The 21007-nt window shown below is 39.7% G+C and overlaps 1 long non-coding RNA gene across 1 annotated transcript; it reads right to left on the reverse strand.

The window, feature by feature from the left end:
• Window positions 1–7867: 7867 nt before the first annotated feature.
• LOC148815940 (uncharacterized) lies at window positions 7868–9594 on the reverse strand. The gene is made up of 2 exons (XR_016086040.1): window positions 9507–9594; window positions 7868–9314 (listed from the first exon to the last, which is right to left on the reverse strand). It is a non-coding gene; the product is annotated as an uncharacterized LOC148815940 (long non-coding RNA).
• Between the last annotated feature and the right edge of the window lie 11413 nt (window positions 9595–21007).

Raw genomic sequence — 21007 nt, forward strand, 5'->3', positions numbered from 1 at the left:
TGTCAAACAATAACAATTAACAATACATTTACAGTAATTATAATAATTATTATTTCAGATATTTGCTAGCTTCCTCAGTCTGTGACAGGAAGGTACATACTGGTCTGCCAAATTTGTTGACTTCCCTCCCAACATGATATTGAGAGCTAATGTTATTGTGGAAAATCCCTGCATATTTCTTTCAAAGAAGCACTCCGTGTTCTTTCTGTCTCCTTTCTGCTTAACGTATGGGAATAGACTGACCTCTCTGGGTAGACAAGTCTGTCTTTTTTGCCCAGTGTCTATGTCCAAGTTGTGGTCAGTTAGCCTATACTGTTTTTGAAGTCTCCTTGCTGTTTCAATCTGTTCACTGTGTTTACTTTAGAAATTATTTGATCATTAATACATTTTTCTAAAGGTTATACTGATACAGAAACATTTAAGTTTTGTTTGCATTTCCTATTTCATTTGTTGTATCCTTTTTCCATCTTGCAGTATAGTTATTCATTTTAGAGCTTCAACCATATATTATCAATTTAGTTTACAAATATATTGGTCATAACAGCCCTGATTCATAACCCTTTATAATGTGAAATCTAAAGAAGGTCACCTCTGATGAATATTTTTAAGCTTGTAATAGAAGCCTGGTGCTGTGTCTTTCTCTTCTCAGCACCTGCGGCAGGTCCCAGCTGCAACAGTGCAATTACTGTGCAGTCCTGCTGAGGGAGGTTTTTGTATGGCTGTGTAACACTGTGTGAACAGACTTTTACTGTTAAGCCAGTGGTAACTCTGACAGTAATAATCTGCTGCATCTTCAGCCTGGACTCCTGTGATGGTCAGAGTGAAGTCAGTCCCAGATCCACTGCCACTGAAACGCTCTGGGATTCCAGTATCAAGGTTAGTTGCAAAATGGATCAGGAGTTTAGGAGCTTCTGCAGCTTTATATTGGTTCCAGACTAGCTGATGGTTATTACATGCTGCAGGACTGGTATTTCATGTGATCGTAACTGTGTCACCTGTCTCAGATGATATCACTGCTGGAATCTGAGTCACTTTAGCCTGTCCTGTGTACTCTGAAAATGACAAACAACACATGAGGGGGATAAAATTATAATTATAATTTCATTGTATAATTTATTGTTATAATTGTTTACACCAAATAGTATTTTTTTCTCAATTTAGTAGTGAGATAAGTATAATATAGTAGGTTGCTGTTGGGTGTTGAAGATCCTCCAGAGGAAAGTTTTGCTTTAATTAAACTCCTTGGACTGTTATTATTCTACAATAAAGAATAATTATTTATTCTACAATAAAGATTTTATGTGCTGGGGCCACATGATCCACAGGTATTTAGGTTGAGAACTATTCACAAGTAGGTATTTTTATAGCCAGCCTTGTGGGGTTAACTACCATCTCCCTGCAGTGTTGAATGAGATCTCTGCTCTTCTCTGTGATAATGCCATCTGCAGCTGAGTGTTTTATGTGGGTTGCCTCCTTTTATACCCCAGGGAAACAGTAACCTGTTGGAGGCCTCTATATACACTTGGACATGTTCATTGTAATTGTAATTACAAGTGTGGAATGTTATTGTTGATTTAATTTTGTTTAATTTCATTTTAAAAATGAGATATTTGCAGTATTTAAAGAAGTATTAAAATAAGTCTTTGCCACAGCCGTTAGACTCTTAAAGTCCGGCTCTTAATTAACCAGCCCCCACTCACACCCCACTATTTCTGCACTGAACTCACAATACTACCTCTGCTTGGTTTTTGCACACTACTGCTGTCTGAATGCTAGTGGACATAACAGTTGTTATACTTCATTTATACTACTGCTATTGTATCCTGTATTAATCACATGCAGATTCTTGCCAACCACAGTTTTATTTTTTTATTTTCATTTTATATGGCTTCTTATCATTACTGTATGCTGTTGGCACACATGCCATTATGTCCCTGTCTCCAACAATATGTGCTGTCAACTGTTATGCCATGTGGTATTTGAGGAAACAGGCAAGTAAGCACTTTATTGTACTCAGGTACATATGACACTAAACTTGAACCTGAGGTGTGAACAGAAGTGACCCTTTTGTTTTATGGGAATCAATCAACTATTAATCAAGAACAATTTTATTTTTTTAGTGCTATTAGTGTTATAGCATTGTATTTTTAGAATAGATTAAATAAATCTATAATATCTTAAATATAAAGATATCTGTCATATGATGTTGTTTGTTCCTGTTTTATCTGTGGTATGAATATAGCTAGAGCCTCTGTGTCTAATTATGAACTCCATATTACTACAGATATGTCATTCATGAAATTCAGTGTGTTTGTGTGCAGTTGAGTTCTATTTCATTGTCTTCATCCCCAGCATCTGCAGGAGGTCCCAGCTGCAGCAGTTCATTCGCTGTACAGTCCTGCTGAGGGAGGTTTTTGTATGGCTGTGTAACACTGTGTGAACACCCAGTTACTGTTGGGGTAGTGGTAACTCTGACAGTAATAATCTCCTGCATCTTCAGCCTGGACTCCAATGATGGTCAGAGTGAAGTCAGTCCCAGATCCACTGCCACTGAAACAACTTGGGGTCCCAGAGTTTAGTTTATTTACAAGATAAATCAATAGTCTAGGAGCTCCTTCAGATATTTGATGTTAGCAGGCCATGTATTCACCATAGCTGTTACTGTAAACTGCACTGCTGGTCTTACAGCTCACAGTGACTGTCTGTCGTTGGAGAACTGATCTCACTGAGGGAGTCTGAGTCACAGTAACCTGTGAGTCCACTGGACTCTGAAATGAACAAGATAGAACAAGAAACAATGAAAGTTATGCTAGAGTATTGTTCAAATATGTAGTACAATATTTGTTTACATATATCTTCCACAAAATCTTTCTGCTGTATATCATTCTTACCTTGAATGCAGAGAAAGAGAACAAAGATGAAGATGGTGATGAAAGTCATTGCTCCTGTGGGTTCTGTTGCCATGAAGGGCAGCTCTCAGTCATGAAGTGTTAAACTCACAGGGCTTTAAACACTCCCAGAGCACTGAAGCATGTGCTGCCAATGCAAAGTGTCTCTTCTATGTAAATGGTCTTCTTTGATAGGGAAGGATATTTAGCCAAGAAGAGCTGTAAACAGATTTTGTGCACTGAGGTCTGATATGAAGACATGTCTACTGGAATCTGGTCCAGCATCATTCTGAATGTTAAATTTAAACAATGTTTTTTCATCTTTAATAAATGAGTACTACAGATAACAACCCCCATGCCCAAATTTAACTCATGTTTTCCTGAAAAGGTAATCCGTTGTTTCTGAAGTTCAGTTTGGGATCTTGTTCTATTCGAACAGCATGTGACATTAACTGAGATAATTTGCACACTGTTGTGTTTAGTTGAGACTCACAGTGTGGATGAGTCACTGTTCAGCCCTTTCAGGGTCACTGATGTTGTCACGAAGCCTTTTTCAGGACCCTATGCAGATGATAGAATCTGGAAGGGAGTGCAACAAACACGGGGAAAGCAGACTAAGATCGGAGCTGGAAGACGAACAGGGGGACTTGACGACTGTGCACTGGTGCTTGGGGGGGCGTGGTCCAAGGCAAACAGGTCCAAAGGGAGTCTGTAGGGCAAGCCGGGGTGATCAAAAGGTCCAGAGCCGGGCAATCCATCCATGACTGACGAGCCAGGCGCTCCAAGCCCCAGACCCAGATGGGCAGGACACCGTTGTGAAGCCTATGCCATCGGGCCTCTCCTGGACCTGCTGGTAGGTGGGCTTCCGGGCATCCATCTTCCAAAGCTGAGTCCAGATTGGTAGGAGCGGCTGGGTTTTATACTGAGGAGCTGGAACAGGAGGCAGGTGCAAAGAATGAACAGAAACAAGACAGAGCAGGAGCGCCCTTAAGAGGAGAGGCTTACGATTGAGACAGATGCCATTGATTCTACTGCTGGAGACACTGCGGCAATTTGATCAATGAAGCATTGAAACAAAAAATCAATCTAACATTGTTTGACTTTAGTTCTACAATAAATCTTAATCATAATTGGTTAATTTTAAAAATGAAATAAGTAGAAATGTAGCAAATGTGTTTTCTCAGGCAATTCACTACACGAATCTGTATAGAAATAATTAATTCATTATTGTTGCTATTTTACCTCCAGAGTCCAGTGGGCAGATTTTCACTCAGTCGCCAACTCAGACTGTTCTCCCAGGAGAAACTGTCTCTATCAGCTGTACAACCAGCAGCTCTGTTACTATTGGTAGTATCGACCTCTTGCACTGGTACCTACAGAAACCTGGTCAGGCTCCACAGCTCCTGGTTTATTACACAACAAACTGGTATTCTGGGGTACTGAATCAGTGGCAGTGGGTCTAGAACAGCCTTTACACTGTCAATCACTGGAGTCCAGGCTGAAGATGCAGGAGATTATTACTGTCAGCAGAGTAGCACAGTGACACACATCTGCACAAAAATCTCCTACAGGAGCTGATCTTTTTCATCAACAGTAACCACAGAGGACTGAGGTTGATAACAGCCACTGAGATGCTACAGGTGAACTGAACACTGTTGGGTTAATTAGGAAATCAGTAATATATAGTACAAATGCAACATAAACTTGAGATTTTGTATCTATATTACAGTGTGAAATATATTTCCTGAAGAGTTTTAAATGCACTTCTCTGGTGACATAGCAATACCCCTGTGCTGAATAAAAAACCAACTTGGTCTCTGATACTGTAGCTCTCCAAGAGGATGACCAGCTGAAAAATCTATCTATCCGTGTCCAACACATCAACATCTGCTGTTCAGACTCAAAAACTAAACGTCTTAACATTACTAAGAATCACCAGTGGACACAATCATCCAGAACAGTGGACATCACCTTCATCCTTGTGATGCACTCATGCTTCAGCCTGTTCCTGAGAGCTGATTTACTCACCAGTGTCTTGTTGACTTTATTCAGGGCCTTACTTGCTGTACAGAGTAATGAGGACAGTATTAACCGTGCTCACTCTAGTAATCGAGAGGGAGATTGAATAGTAAATATCCTGTATTGAATCCTGTGCTACACTGGTGACTCTGGGAGGTCTGACAGCATGTGTGGAGATAAGGTGTGAGGAATTGCTAGGTGATATAGTTGGCTACAGATTTGTGGGTTCAGTATCCCAGGCAGTATCCCAGGCATTGTGGGTTCAGTATCCCAGGCAGGAATAATAAATGTTCGAGTCGAGAGTTGCTTCAGTGTGTGATCTGTAAGAGATAGAGGTTTAAAACACATTCCTTTGTAAAACTACTTATTTGATATTTAAACAGGTGTGTCATTAGCACAGGTGGAATTTGTATAAATGAGTTCCAAATAATCCAGAGAAAAAAAAGAGCCTCCAGATCTCACAGAACCCTGAGAGCCCAGATGACCCTGCTGGCTTGCAAGAAACAGCAGTGGCCACAAGGTGGTGCTCATCTCAACTTTACACTTCATAACTGGCTTAAAATTAATAAATCTACTTTTTTAAAAAAGAGGATTTCACATAAAATATTTGCTTGAATTTTATATACAGAAAACTTAGTAAAGTGTAAAGAATGTTCAAGCTTGTAAGTGATTTAGGGACAAACTGTTAATAGTACTGCTTTAGAGCACTAATTCATTGAGCTTTGAATGCAACACACATTAAAGTAAATAGCAAACCCTGACAGATTGCACCTGTTCTTCCAGCTCAGGCCTTTTCTAACTGTCTGAGACAGGATTTGTATACAAGGAGCTTTGCATACCTGTGCCGCCTCACTGCTCCAAATACTTTAAGACTCACAGTGTGGATCAGTCACTGTTCAGCCCTTTCAGAGTCAGAGTCCAGACAGAACATGCAATAAAATACTTTCCACTCCCTTGTAAAGACTATGGGTGTTAATTAACAAAGTCGAACTACTTCACTACACTACTTAAGCACATTTTTTGAGACCTGTACTTAAGTATTTTAAGTTTTACCCAAGAATGTTGTTTTAGAAAAGAAGCTACTTTTACTCCACTCCATTTCCCAGAAACATCTGTATTTCATGTTCCGTCAGGGATACTGATGTTTATATGGGTTGGAATTCTGATGGGTTAAAGCAGGGATGCATGTGGATTGCTATTGTTCTAAGCCCTGTTGGTTTTTACCTCCTAAGAGCAACACAGGGTGTCCCAGTTAAACATTTTAAATGGGGATCATGAAACATGGACCCTAAACGTGGAATTATGTCCCAAGAGGAAATATGGAAATAGTGGTTAATGGGGATCTATAATACATTAAACATGACTATTTCTCTATAAGAATCAATTGTAACGCTTACGGCCGACAGGCACTGTGTAAGAGCCGGCGTACCAGAGCAGGTGATGTCACCGCCCTTCCCTGTGATAGCAGGACTACAGCTACTGGGCTGTAGAGAGGTCTCTCTTTAGCTCACGGGGCTAGGTCACTGCAGAGAGACATGGGAGTCCCGGGTTTGAGCCCCCGACGGTGGGGGGCCGACCTAATGCGGCAAGGGTGCCCGCCTGAGCCCCCGTTGCGTTACACAATGTACTTCAACACTAATAGGGACCTAAGGACATGATGACATGAGTCTACAGTAGTGTCCATTCACGTCTTCTGTGTGTAAACAGAATGACCCATTACGCTGAGCACTTAAATGTAATTAATCCTTGTCTGAAAGAAACACCTAGAATTTGAAAATTAACTGTGAATGAGAAATGAAGACTGTGGGTATCAGTGATGAACAACATTTTTAAGCATTACAGTGCAGAATGTTCATCTTAAAATTTTAAATTTAAATGACATTAACATGTTGTGTATTGTGTATGAGCAGTGCACACAAAGATTCAACCAACACACAGCAAAATACTTTTAAATTAATCTAGTACAGTATAATGCTTCTTAAAGTTACATTAAATACTATATATATATGATAAATAGGGAAGTCTAATACTGAATAGAATAAATTTACTCATATTTGAACTCAATTAGCAACGTAGTTGCACTAGACTTTTAGAGCACTTTGCAATCAGAGGATAAAGTCAGGGCATTGAAAATACATAACAATTTCATGAACATGTCAAACACAAACAATTTGTAAATAATATAGTAAGTATATATTGACAATGATTGTTATAATTTGACAAAGCTATTTTACAAAATATTTTAAATTTTTATGCTCTGGTTTGCATCCATTGGACTTATGTCGGGGGAATTTTTATGTCCACAATCTTAAAAAGTCAGTGTTGTAAACACTGGGAGACGTTAAGCAGGGACCCTTGTATACACATCGATCTATTGTTTAAACCCTAAAGTGAGCCAAGTGTTGAACCTTCAATTGATTTTGCTGCTTAATTCCGATGCTGTGGACCTGATGGAAAAGGCACTGAGTGTTCTCCAAGCTGAGAGCAGCACACAGAGGGGAAGGATGCTGCCCTCACTGTACCAGCTTGTAGAGATCTGACTCTGGCCTGGGATCAGTACTCTTGACCTGGCTGGAGTGCATTTAGCGCATTATTCTATGATTCCATACAATTGGCAAGGGTCACTCATAAACTCCCATCCATGGTAACAGGAAAGGGTTATCATGACTGTTGACAGACTATAAAACCCTCTGTAACACTGTTGGACTTCAGGACACTGTAAGGGATGAGCCTTGTGTGTGACCTCTCCCAGTGTTCTCTGGAAATGTCTGTTTTTGTCACCAGTTAAACTCATCTCAAACCTTCACTGAACTGCACTGTGACTCCTTGAATCCCTACACAGCCATCCTCATCACCAAATGTTCTGTAGACAGAGACACGACACATAGGTGTTGACATGAACCCGACAGGTTAATTTTCTATAAGCACACACAGACACTTTTGTGGACCAGCATGTGATACTCAGTCTCTTTATGGCTGTCCTACAAGAACACAACCTTCAAACATAAGTTCTACAACACTGCATCCCAGTTCTCCAGCAGAATGCTGGGATTGATTGTGAATTCCACTGACAACAGGAACCTGGTTTTCCTTGGAGGTCTCCCACTATGGTGGTGATCTGGCCCAGCTGTGATCCATGAGACCAGATGAGATGAGACCAGGCTATAAGGGGGTAGTGCTGTCATTTGTGAATAATATAAACAAATGTGACATTTATCAATTATTACTAGTTTAGTGTGGACTTCTTCAGGACATGATCTGCCATTTTTTTATGTTTTATTCTGTCAAAGCGTTAGTGTAAAAATAATAATCAATTATTTTCAAATATACAGAATTGTCCTGTATAAGCACTTTTGAAACATTACAGAATTTAAAACAATTTAAAATTGATCTGATCAGCTTTCATTACTCCAAATTGTCATTACCTCTGTGGTGATGACAACTGGGAGTACTAAAGGCAGATTAATTGCCATTTATCAAAGTACTGTATCAATCCAGTTAGTATTGACATGATCTGTCTCCCTCTCCTGGTCAGTATTACTAACTGCAGTCTGTGTTTGTGATTCTATTTAATAACAAACATAGGAAGTAAAAATAATAGTTTCAGGGTCTCCAGGCTGGTCCTTCATCGATTTGTCGTCATTCAAATACATCCAGTCTAGTCTCTCATGCTATTTACAAATATTTTTTTTCACACAAGCTTCTGTGCCATGCCTTAAAAATGTTGGTTGGATTGCATCTTGACAATCAATATCACAGGATGAATAATTCAAGAAATGCTAAATATGTATGGTAATATTTTCTCTGGTAGCATTTATGAGCTAAAATATTTAATAGTATTACTTTTATTTGTTATTTTCAATTTCATAGCTTTCTTAGTTAACAAAGTTGTATATCTAGACATTATTTCTGTGTTTAGAACACAATATTAATAAATAATGCACTAACCCAGCTCTAATCATAGCAATCGTAGCAGCTTTGCAGCTGTTCTCAGCCTCAGTCCTCTGTGGTTCCTGTTAATGAACCAGAGCAGCTCCTGTAGAGCTGAGGGAGGTTTTTGTACAGACGTCTATCACTGTGTGAGAGGGTAGCTGGAGCCCTGCTGACAGTAATAATATCCTGCATCTTCAGCCTGGACTCCTGTGATGGTCAGAGTGAAGTCAGTCCCAGATCCACTGCCACTGAAACGCTCTGGGATCCCAGTCTGACGGGTAGTTGCATAATAGATCAGGAGTTTAGGAGCTTTTCCAGTTTTCTGTTGGTACCAAGCAAGACAGGGGCCAGATAAGCCAGTATAAGAACAGGTACCCACAGAACTGCTGGTCTTACAGCTCACAGTGACTGTCTGTGCTGGGAGAACAGATGTCACTGCTGGAGTCTGAGTCACAGTAATCTGGCCACTGGAACCTGGAACAAAATAAAAAATAAATGTATTACAAGGAAAACAATTGTATAATGTTAACATTTCTGTAATGCCTAGGGTTAGATTTGATTCGTCACCTTGCAAACAGTTTCAGGATTGAAAAATAATAATATAAAATATTCACATTGCAAATCTCCCCACTTTTTAATCTCCCCACAAATTTAATTTCTACTCACCATGAAAGCAGATAAGTGTCCAGATGAAGATAGTGATTAAGCTCATTGTTGCTGTGGGTTCAGTTGCCATGAAGGGCAGCTCTCAGTCATGAAATGTAAAACTCACAGGGCTATAAACACTCCCAGAGCACTGAAGCATGTGCTGCCAATGCAAAGTGTCTCTTCTATGCAAATTGTCTTCCTTGACTGAGCAGGACTTTTAGCCAAGAAGAGCTAGAAACACAGTTTGTGCACTGAGATCTATGAAGACTTGTCTACTGGAGTCTGGAACTGCATCATTCTGAATGATAAATAAGACATCTTTGTCACAGCAATATTCCAGGTTCATTCCAGGATTGTTCCTATAGATAACAAACATTGTGCCCAATTATATATCTTGTTTTGTTCAAACACAATGTGGATCAGTCACTCTTCAGCCATTTCAAATTCACATAGGACAGCATTCAAACAAAACTCAATCTTTTTGACTAAGTTAACTTTAGTCCTGCTATCTTAATCACAGAAGATTTTTTTTAAATAAAGGATATGTAGATATCTGTTTTCTTAAGAAAATCAATACAGTTAAATAGTTATATTATTGAAATTTCTCATGTAAACATTGAACACACAAAGCAACATTCTGGCTCTGCCATTCTGTGGAGAGTTTGAAAAGTCCCACAGAGAGGAAGCACATTGAATTTGTCACAGTCTCCTGCTGGCTTGGCAGTAAGTCAGTACTGTTGTTTTACTTAGGAGAATTTAGTGTGTATGGCTCTGGGACATAAGAGAAAAAGATTCTACTCTTAAGTGACTTTACACCTGTTTGTACACATGGTGTGACCCGGGAACAGACTGTGAATCAGGACAAAGGAGAATAAACTCAGTTCACTCCCTGTGTGTAGCTGCTACCACTGACTATACTTCAATAGCCAGGCTTGTTGATAGGAGTTTACACAAGATCATTTGTATTTCTTTATTAGATTATGGGATATTACAGCTGAGAAGCAAGTAGCAAGATTGCTTTTGTGCTGAAAGGCCTTGCGGAGAATTGTAATTCATTGCAATATTTTGTAATGATACAGCTGCTTACTTGGTGTGAATCTCATCAGTAATCAGGCTGAGGAATCCATGTGCCAGAGCCAGGATGAATGGAACTCAACTGAGGAACATGTGGAAGGTGAAGCAGGCAGGGTAGGCAGCAGCTAGAGCAGGGGCAGGGGCAGAGGTTTGCGCAGGGGCTGCAACAGTGCAGCTGGCAGACTAGACTGGAGCTGCAGGAACAGCAGGCTGATTAAAGGATTAAACAGACTTTAAAAAAAAGGATTCCACATCAAAAAATTACATGAACCTTACATACTGAAAGTATAAATAACTAGTATATATAACTTGCAGGCTTTTAAATAGTTTACAGACAGACATTGGAGCTGTACTATTGCACACCAAGCTTTAAATGCAACACATATTTAAAAAAATAAGAGGAAGGATCCAAACCTCAACAGATTGCACCTGTTTTCTCAGCTCAGGCCTTTTCTAACTGACTGTGACAGGATTTGTATACAGGATGGAGCTTTGCATACCTGTGCCGCCTCACTGCTCCAAAAACTTAAAGACTCACAGTGTGGATCAGTCACTGTTCAGCCCTTTCAGAGCCACTGACACACATGGGACAATGATGTCACTGATTCTACTGCTGGGGACACTGGGGCTCTTTGTTCAAGATGAGAAGTATATTGGTATTAATGTGAAAATAGTTCTAAAATATTTCTTTATATACATATTTCTGTTACTTTTTAATTATATTAGCACTTCAGAAGAATATAGTTTTTGTAAATATGTTTAGGTCCAACATACACTTTATTAGATAACTGATTAACCTACATTTAATCAATTTCTGAGCCAAGAGTTCAATAGATCTTCATGTTATTTCAGATAATACAATTTTCTGATTTCAGAGTCCAGTGGGCAGATCATCATGACTCAGTCTCCAGCAGCTCAGTCTGTTCTCCCAGGTGCTTCTGTCTCGATCAGCTGTCAGCTGTCAGTCCATTGGTAGAGAGCTCAGTTGGTACCTGCAGAAACCTGGCCAGGCTCCACAGCTCCTGGTTTATGGTACAACAAACCATTATTCTGGGGTTCCTGATAGATTCACTGGCAGTGGGTCTGGAAGAGCCTTTACACTGACAATCACTGGAGTCCAGGCTGAAGATGCAGGAGATTATTACTGTCAGCATGACTATAGCTTCCCTTTCACACAGTGATAAACATGTGTACAAAAACCTCGTTCAGCTCTACAGACTGAGGACAGCTGCAGAGCTGCTACAGGTGAACTGTACACTGTACAAACACTGTATAATTAGGAAATCAGTCATATACATTGCAAATAAAGCAAAATCATGAATGATTTTATTGACATTTATGAAATATAATATAAAATGTTTTCTAATAACAAGTTTCTTAAATAACAACGAGGCAGGATTCTATTAGCTCAATTTTGTTATAAGAGTACAGTACAGTATGTGTTGGTAAAATTTTGGATCTCTATCTTATTGGAATGTAACATTTTATTGTATGTATACTGTATATGATCCGTGAATGTTATTTAAGCTTTTGTATTTCAGGAGTGCTAGGGACCAGGACATGATGACATGAGTCTACAGTAGAGTCCATTCACGTCTTCTATGTTTCTATGTGTAAACTAAAAGATTACTCTCACGCATTCTACACACTCTCACAAACGTCCCAAGCGCACCCACTCAAACAGACGCTCACAGTGCAACTAATCTTCTTATCGCCTTTCACTCCTGTCACTACTTTAACCCTCCGCTTTTCCCTGACAATCACTCACTATTTCGGATTCTCCCTGGAGCTTCCTAGTGCGCGCACCCTCCTTGTTTTGCTTTTTTTATACCTTACTTCCTGACACTCGCTCGATTCTGACCACGTCTCTGCCTTTGCGTTTTTGGATTTGTTGCCTCGCTGTATTGTCTCTTCCCGATTTTGACTATCGCCTGCCCTTTGGATTTTGGGTATTATGACTTGTTTTTTTTTTTGGTAGCCTTTTCTATCTGGGTTTCCTATTGCTATTTGGGAAATAAGCCTACCTGAGCCCTGCACATGGTCCTTATTTTTAGCATTCATAATTGCTAACAATTACAGTAAAGAACCATTAAGTTGAGCACTTACTGCAGATGTAATTTAACTTTAATTTGAAATGCTTGTTTGAAAACACTAAGACTTTAAAAAGTAACAATGAATGAGAAAGAGCCTTTGAGTGATTTTGTGGGTATAAGTGAGTGATGAACCACATTTATATACATTAATACATTTCAATTTACATAATTTTAACTGAAGGTTAGGGAGTTTTTAAATCCACAGTCACAAAAAGTCAGTGGTGTAAAAGTGGGGTGATGTCAAGCAGGGATCCCCTGTAAAAACCTTCAGATTAATGTCGCTGCTTAATTCCGATGCTGTGGAGCTGATGGCAAAGGTGCTGAATATTCTCCAAGTTCAGACCAGCACACAGAGGGAAATGTTGCTGCCCTTTGCCCTGACCTGGCTGGAGTGCATTTATACACACATCTGCTGTATGAGACCTGTCAGAAATAACTGTTGTACAAGATGGCTCAGAAGTAACAGAAAGGCAGGGATAACATTATCAGGAATAGCCAATGTGCCATTAGTGGGAATATTTTGTATTAATCCATTATGATTAATAATGGTCACTCATAGTTCCCCATTTATGGTAATAACACAAAGTGAACATGACTGTACACAGACTCTAAAATCCACTGTAACACTACTGGAGTTCAGGACACTGTGGAGGATTCACCTTATGCGTCTTTTCTCCCAGAGTTCTCTGGAAATATTATTTTTTTGTCACCAGTTAAACTCATCTCAAACCTTCTCTAAACTGTGCTATGACTCCTTGAATCCCTACACAGCCATCATCACCAAATGTTCTGTAGACAAAGATGCAACACATAGGTGCTGACATGAACTGAGCAGGTTTATTTTCAACAAGCACACATGGAAAGTCATACTTGTATGAAAAACTCGGTCTCCTTATACCTGCCCTACAGGCACTTGAACACTGTGCAGTAAATATACACAACCACAATCTTCCAACATAACAAGTCCTACAGCACTGTATCCCTGTGCTCCAGCAGCATGCTGGGATTGTTTGTAAATCCTGGTTCAGCAGCTCCACTGACAGCAGGAACCTGGTTTTCCTTGGAGGTCTCCCACTGCTATACTGATCTGGCCTCAGCTTCTGAGATCTGATGAGACCAGACTACATGGGGACAGTTCTATTGTTTGAGTGCAATATAAACAAACAACACATGTACAAACTTCTTATTTAATGTGGACTGTAGTTCAAGACCTGTCAACTGACAGCTAGTTTTAGATCTTTCATTCTGTCAGAGAGTGTAAAAATACTGATCAATTACTTTCAAATATACAGAATTGCATTGTGTAAGCTCTTGTGAAACACTACAGAATTTAAAAAGATAAAAACTGATTTGCTCAGCCTTCATTACTCCAGATGTCATGAGCACTGTGGCAGGGTGTGTTGTAATTGTGAATAAATTCTGTTCAATGTTTAAAGAGTAGGCAAAAACTTTGGACAGTACATGTTTTGTATTTTCACTCAGGAATAATATACGTTAGGAAAGATGGGGCTGCTCCAGATTAGACATATCCCAGCAAATCAATTTGACTTGTTAAATACTTTCATTATTGTCCTATTCTTTGAAGTTTATTACGTCTCAAATTTTAACAAGGAAATAAGTTGATGCAGCTGTTAATACAAATCAAATTCTTTTCTTACCTTTGTGATACAGTCACTACTGTACATGGCTGGGTTAATATACTCCTGCAACTCCTCTTATACTTCTGACACTGTAAATAAACAGTAAGATTGTAACCTTGATTCTGTGCAAGATGTCTGTTTTCATCTTGTGATTGTTATTTTATGTCAAATACAATCCAATCAACTCCATTTCTAAAGACAGATCACAGAAGCTATTGTTAAAGCAGAAGAATCGGTAAAAATATCATGTGACACACTGGGGATCTGGATGTTTTTCATTCAGATATGCAACCCCGGCATCCTGACCAAATTTCCCATAGGCCCTTACCAACCACGGCCTCCTAATAATCCCCATCTATGAATTGGCTTCATCATTCCGGTCTCCTCCCCACTGACAGCTGGTGTGTGGGGAGCATTCTGGCGCATCCAGGTGGATGCTGCACATTGATGGTGGTGGAGTCCACTTTTACAGTCCCCATTACCTGTAAAAGCGCTTTGAGTGGAGTGTCCAGAAAAGCACTACAGTATATAAGTTTAAGCTATTATTATTATTATTATTATTATTACTAATCGTCATATACAACCACAACAAAAGCACAGAGTGCAGTATTAATTTTGACCACAAGAGGTCACTGCTGTCTCCATTGTAACAGCACTATGATTAAGTCAATGTAACAGCCTTCTTTCCCCACAATAGTCGACTCTGTTCTCCCAGTGTTGACATGCATCTCCTCTTAGTTAGTGACATAAAAACTAAACCTGAGGTTTTTAGATTGAAAAATTAATCATTTTAACATTGTGTATAAAAATACAAACTCTTTGTAAAATCAGTGAAGTGCTTCAGACCTGCTTAGACAAAGAAATTCTGTAGTAATGAAAGTAATTGAGAAATAGTACAGCTACTCAGTGAAAGAAAACTTGTTGTCTTACATGTCTTGATCACAAGTCTTGAACAACATTCTACACTGAATGAAAGGACATTATGGCATTATGCACCTAACACATTATTTTTAATGAAGTGTGAGGATTTTTACAGACTCAAACACAACAGTGTGCAGAGAGCAGAACTTCAGTGCCCATAACTACTTACAAGGGGACTTAATAACAAATCTGTGCTATTCCGTATTCTTAACAGTTGTCCGTGATAACTTTAATCTGCCCATTATTCAAGGGAAACATCCAGTTCCTCATCTAACCTCCCCAGAAGAACTCTCATAATCTGCTCATTATCCATTGGAAAGACAAGGACTGCTGTAGTATTTTAGTGTTACTCTAGAGCCTCTCTATAGTGCAGTGTATCTGCACCAGGTCTCTGGTCTCACCTGTCACTACAGTATCCAGTCAAAACATAGCAAAAGTACCACATACAGTACAATATCTTGTTTCATCTAGGTATTCTAATTTACCAAAATGACCTTCACAATCTTCCTAACTAAGCTGTGTTTCAGGCCTATTTTTTGATTGAAGGAAATTTAATATTTTTTGTTTTTTCCCTCAAATTTGTTGTCGGTTCAGTATCTCTATTATCTAACCCCCACATACAAAATGAACAAGAATTAAATGTTTGAAAACACTTTCTCCGTGTTAAAATCTTTTATGATTTAAATTAAAAAGGAAAAAAGCTAATTAAATGAATAAATGTTAATAAAATCCTAACCTCAGCACAAAAATGTATTTTGAACATTTTTTTCAGCTGCATGTAACACAAAAAGAAACAGCATAAAATGCATTACTTTCTAGTTGGTATTATAGTTGTTTCGTAAATGATTCTGACTAATTTTGGATTCAGTAAAGGACATTTTCAAGTCAGTCTAAGGAACTATTTAAGACAGATTTTCCACAACACATAGGCATTTTTTGGTGTGGTTGCTGAACTAATTGATTCATAAAGAACACAGTAACATTTTATCGTGACTAAACCCCAGTGGAAAGTCAGTCCATGCACTTTCTGCAGAGTTCGACATTGTCACAAACACTAACCTCAAAGCTTCAGCTGAGCTCTCGGTAGCTTCTAGGCGCTGTCAGAGCACATTTTATTAGGTTGTTCATACACTCAAATGATTATTGGTATCTCATGATTCTGAGATAATTTACAATCTTGTAATAACAAGATATTGTACCATCTTGTAATTAAAAGATACTGGGGCAGCTGTCAATCGACACAGATGGAAAGACACACTATTGACCCAGACGCCTCTCAGTTTCTACACAGTAAGAGCTGTGTGTGGTGGTGGTGCTGAATCAACGTGGACCAGACCTGAGGCAGAGGAGACAGAAGAGGAAACAAAGGAGTGACAGAGCTCCACCACACCTGGGAAACCACACACTGACAGTTCTCAAACAAGCCTGATTATTTACACTGAGCTTCCTGCTGTTATCACTTGACAAGCTCCCAGAGAGAGGGATAGTGTGGCCAGAAAGAACTACTATAAAAAGACTGACCTGTGCAGATAAGAGCTGCTCTCTTCCTCCTAAGAGCCCCTCTATATCAGACAGACAGAACATAGGAAGCCCCTTCTGTCAGACCGCAGGAGAGAGGAACACTTGGTCCAGGACCAGCAAACCAAAGGAGACATTAGAGACAGAGCTGAGGTAGTGTGCTGGGAATCTGTTTACCTGCAGGTGAGACACAGACAAGCTGGTCTGGAGAGCTGAAACTTAGGCAGTGGACAGAGTGGAAACAGAGCAGGGCTCTCTGAAGGTAGTCTACTGTACAGTAAGTACAGACTGGCGACTGCAGAGACTGGAGAGATCAGACTGTGAGGAATTATTTTTACTGTTGCTTCTTGTTCCCAACCCACACATCTACAGCTTTCAAACAACATATCTATGGCTTTGATGGAATGAGAAAGGTGAATCTGTGTATAAAGGCCAGCCTGTGATTGGAAGCCATACAGTGTGATTGACTTGGTTAAGAGAGTAATGTAAACTCTAGTAAAGCATGCTGGACCTTTAGGCCTGGGAGCTGTTATGAATGCTATGGCTGAAACTGAGGTGTCAATTACACTCATCCCCACCCAAGTGAACAGTACTTGTTGGAAAAGCTTAAACACACTCCTGAAATGTCTGGGATAAAGGACAGAGTCTCCTTTCACAAATGCTGCTACTGTGTGTCTGAGGCCCAGCTTGTCCCTAAAGTTTTGTTTCAGACACCATATCATATAGAAGTGTATCTCATCAAAAATGCCAATTATTTACAACACACATGGCTAACTATGTATCTGTGTATCGTATGGCATGCTTTTATTCATGTAATTAGCTAGTAAATGTATACTTTTTAAAACTGTTTACAAGTTATGTTTTGCAGTATTGAAAAAAAATCAAGTTATTTTTTGCAGTGTCAAAAATGTTTGTAAGTTATGTTTTGCAGTATTCTGAGTGTTTTATTATTATTATTATTATTATTTAGATAAAAGTGTTCTACCTATCATTTGTTTGCCTGTTTTATAATAAATGGAGCATCAACAAATGTATTCTACATCAATCATTTTATTTACGCAATCCTGATACATTTTAGGTTTGCTAGAGTTGTAATCCATTTTAACACGTAAAGTTTAATAGTTTTAAATCAAACACTGATACATAAAGGTCTTTTATTACTTTTACGTCTGAAACCAGACAATCTTTTTGAATAACGTTTCCAAATTCCCATTCCAAATTCTTGTGTGGGAAAGAGTTAGAATCAGAAAACTCTGCCTTTTCTCTTTAAAAAGTGAAACTTTCCTAAGTAGGTATAAAATGTAGCAAGCCAGTGCTGACCTGGTAAGTGACTTGGATGAGTGCTGACAATCAGGCACTGTGAAGCATAGTTCAGGACCCTATGCAGACGGTTTAATCCGGAAGTAAGTGGAGAAGGACAACAGAGAAGAGACGACAAGGATCAGGAGGGATTGACAGACAGGGGTGTGTGACGATGGTGAACTGGTGCTTGGGGGGCGTGGCCAAGGCAAACACGTCCAGAGAGTCCAGGGGGGAAATCCAGGGCAAAGTCCAAGGTCCAAAACTGGGTGATCCATCCAAGACGAAACAAAAGAAGATTAAAACCCAAAATAGGATCTGGGACAGGGATAGGGAATAAAAACAGGATGACGAGGCCAGGTGCTTCGAGCCCCGGACTCAGATGATCAGGACGCCGTGATGAAACCTATACCGTCGGGACTCTCCTGGACCCGCTGGTAGGTTGGCTTCCGGGCGTCCATCTTCCAATGCTGAGTGGGGAATAGCAAGAGCACCAGGCTTTAATAAGTAGGGGCAGGATTGCGTGCAGGTGCACTTAATCAGCAAAATAAGAAAGAGCCGGAGCACCCTTAAGAGTAGGGATTACGATCGTGACAGGCACCAGGTGTCTTCAGACTTCTGTCTCTGGGTAATTCTGAGGAAACTGTCATGTGACTGTCTAGTGCCAGAATGTCTTCAAGATGTCTTGTGTCCATGTTGTGCTTTGTCCACAGGTTCTACTCTTCAGCTGAAGTCATATAGGACCTGACTCCTCATGTTGGTTTCAATTACATTGTTACAACCCCAAGTGTCTAGGGGTAAAGGGGTGTAACATTTAGGATAATTTGTGAATGCAGGTGGGTTCTGGTGAGGGACTAGGAAGTGTGATAACAAGTTTTGGTGCACAAGTGATTTCTTTTAAGGGTGAATAAGTGACTGGTACGTAAAAAGACAAAATAACACAAGAATAGGGAACTAGAGTGGTGCCAAAGAAAAGAAAACAACAAACAAAATGGAGCTGGCTAAGAAAGTGAGGGAAAGCTGACCTAACTACAAAAGAAAACCCAAAACACTCGGTCTTCGTCATCTTCAAACGTCCTAGCTAACCTTCACTGACTACCCGAAACCATACAAGACAAAAGGCACTCACCCTGCCTAAACTAGTGTTACTAATACAAACATCAACTACGTGTGTAGAATGGACCCAAAAACCTTAACTAAACCCTATACACAAAAGTTCACACAAATACACAAGTGAGCTACAAATACAAACGAGAGTAGACAGAAGTAACAGGGTACAAAAGCACACAGAGGTTTAAACAATACATCTGGACAAGGTAATGGTTAAATAAAGGATAACACAAACCAACAAATGAAAGTACAAGGAGATGAACACAAACCAACAAGAGCCAAAGCTATACTAAAACACATACAGACAAAGCAAAGCCGAAGCAAAAACCAAAAGCGAAATGAAATCGAAGCTGAGCCGAGCGGGACAGAAGTCAAACGAAAGGCCCCTTCCTTCTGAAAACCTCCAAGTTATGTACTGAATAAGCTGATAACCTGAGTTCTGCTTGGTCGAGAGTTAATTAATGACGACATCATATGGAAACAATGATGTAATGATGGACCAATAGGGGAGGGAGATCAAGGTCAGGAAGTGTGGAACATACAGTAGCAACAAAACACACATGGACCACACACTGGGACCACACATTGTCAAAAACGGCGTCAACAATCATATTGATAATGTTTGACAGGGGTTGTGTGAAGTGCACTTCAGCTCTCAGGTTTCCTGTTTTTACTGAAGAATAATGTCCAGTGCACTCTTGGTCCGCAGTAAGATTAAATATGAACAAGGTGTAACCTTTTGCAAACTCATTGTGGTCGAGCAGCACTAATTAATCTTTCAGATTTCTGTCTCCTTTTTCCACTAGTTTAAATATTCATGATGGGACAAGTGGATGGGATATGGGTATGAGGGTATGAGGGTATGAGGATCCTAATGTGCAGTTCATGGTTAACGTGATGATCTCTGCCCTGTCCAGAGAGATGTCTATTTCTGACTTTTCTCTCACAGTCACTCTGGAGCAGAGCAGACTAGTGCCAGAGTAACAGCCTGCATTCCTGGATCAACACCTGGACGTCTGAACCACAAGACTCTCAACACTGGATTGTCTCTCCTGTAATGCTCTTCTGCCTTATCATGTTGGAGATCATGGTCATAGATCCAGTAGGCTGTGACAAAGACTTCTGGGCTTCATGATGCCAGCAGGTTTGCCCCTAAGCTTGTTCCCCCCTCTGATTTGCACAGGCATGACTCATTGCTCTTATACCTGGTATTCGACAAACATGGCTGGAGGGTCATGTTGTTCTCTTCTTGGGAAGCCCTAAGCTGGTTGAGGGGAAATGATTACCCTCCCTCACTGTTTCACTGGAACAGATAATTTGCCAAAAAAGTCACAATCAGTTGGGGTTAGGGGTGAGTAAAGGAGCAATATTAAATCTGGGTTAGACTGCTAGAAGTGGTGTATAGATCCCACAGAGAACATAATGTATTAGTGCATATTCTAATCGAGGTTATTAGAGAAATCAGCGTCACCTATATGTAAGGTGAGATATAAAACAGAACAGCAAAACAGAGGCTTTCTAATTTTTTGGGATTAGATTGTTAAATCTCAGGTGAGTCACCTGCTGTGCGGGGGCGCCACCAGCAGTACTCAGCAGGTTACAGGTGAGAGAGTAACCAAACAGTTTGCACGATTCTCTATGACTAAAACTTGATTGGGTTGTATAATAGTGGAAACACTAGCATAAAGACCGGTGTTGTAGGTGCAGATATCCTATTATCTCCTTCATGGAATGAGATCTTTAGCTACATGAGAAGCCTCATATTTGCTTAGCTTAGTTACTGTGTTTCTGCAAAATGGTGTGGTTCATTTAAAATGAGAAATTGTTTAATTAATGTTGTATTTAGACAAATTTTGAAATACAT

This window comes from Atractosteus spatula, chromosome 24, assembly GCF_055471065.1.
Source record: "Atractosteus spatula isolate fAtrSpa1 chromosome 24, fAtrSpa1.hap1, whole genome shotgun sequence".
Lineage (NCBI taxonomy): Eukaryota > Metazoa > Chordata > Actinopteri > Semionotiformes > Lepisosteidae > Atractosteus > Atractosteus spatula.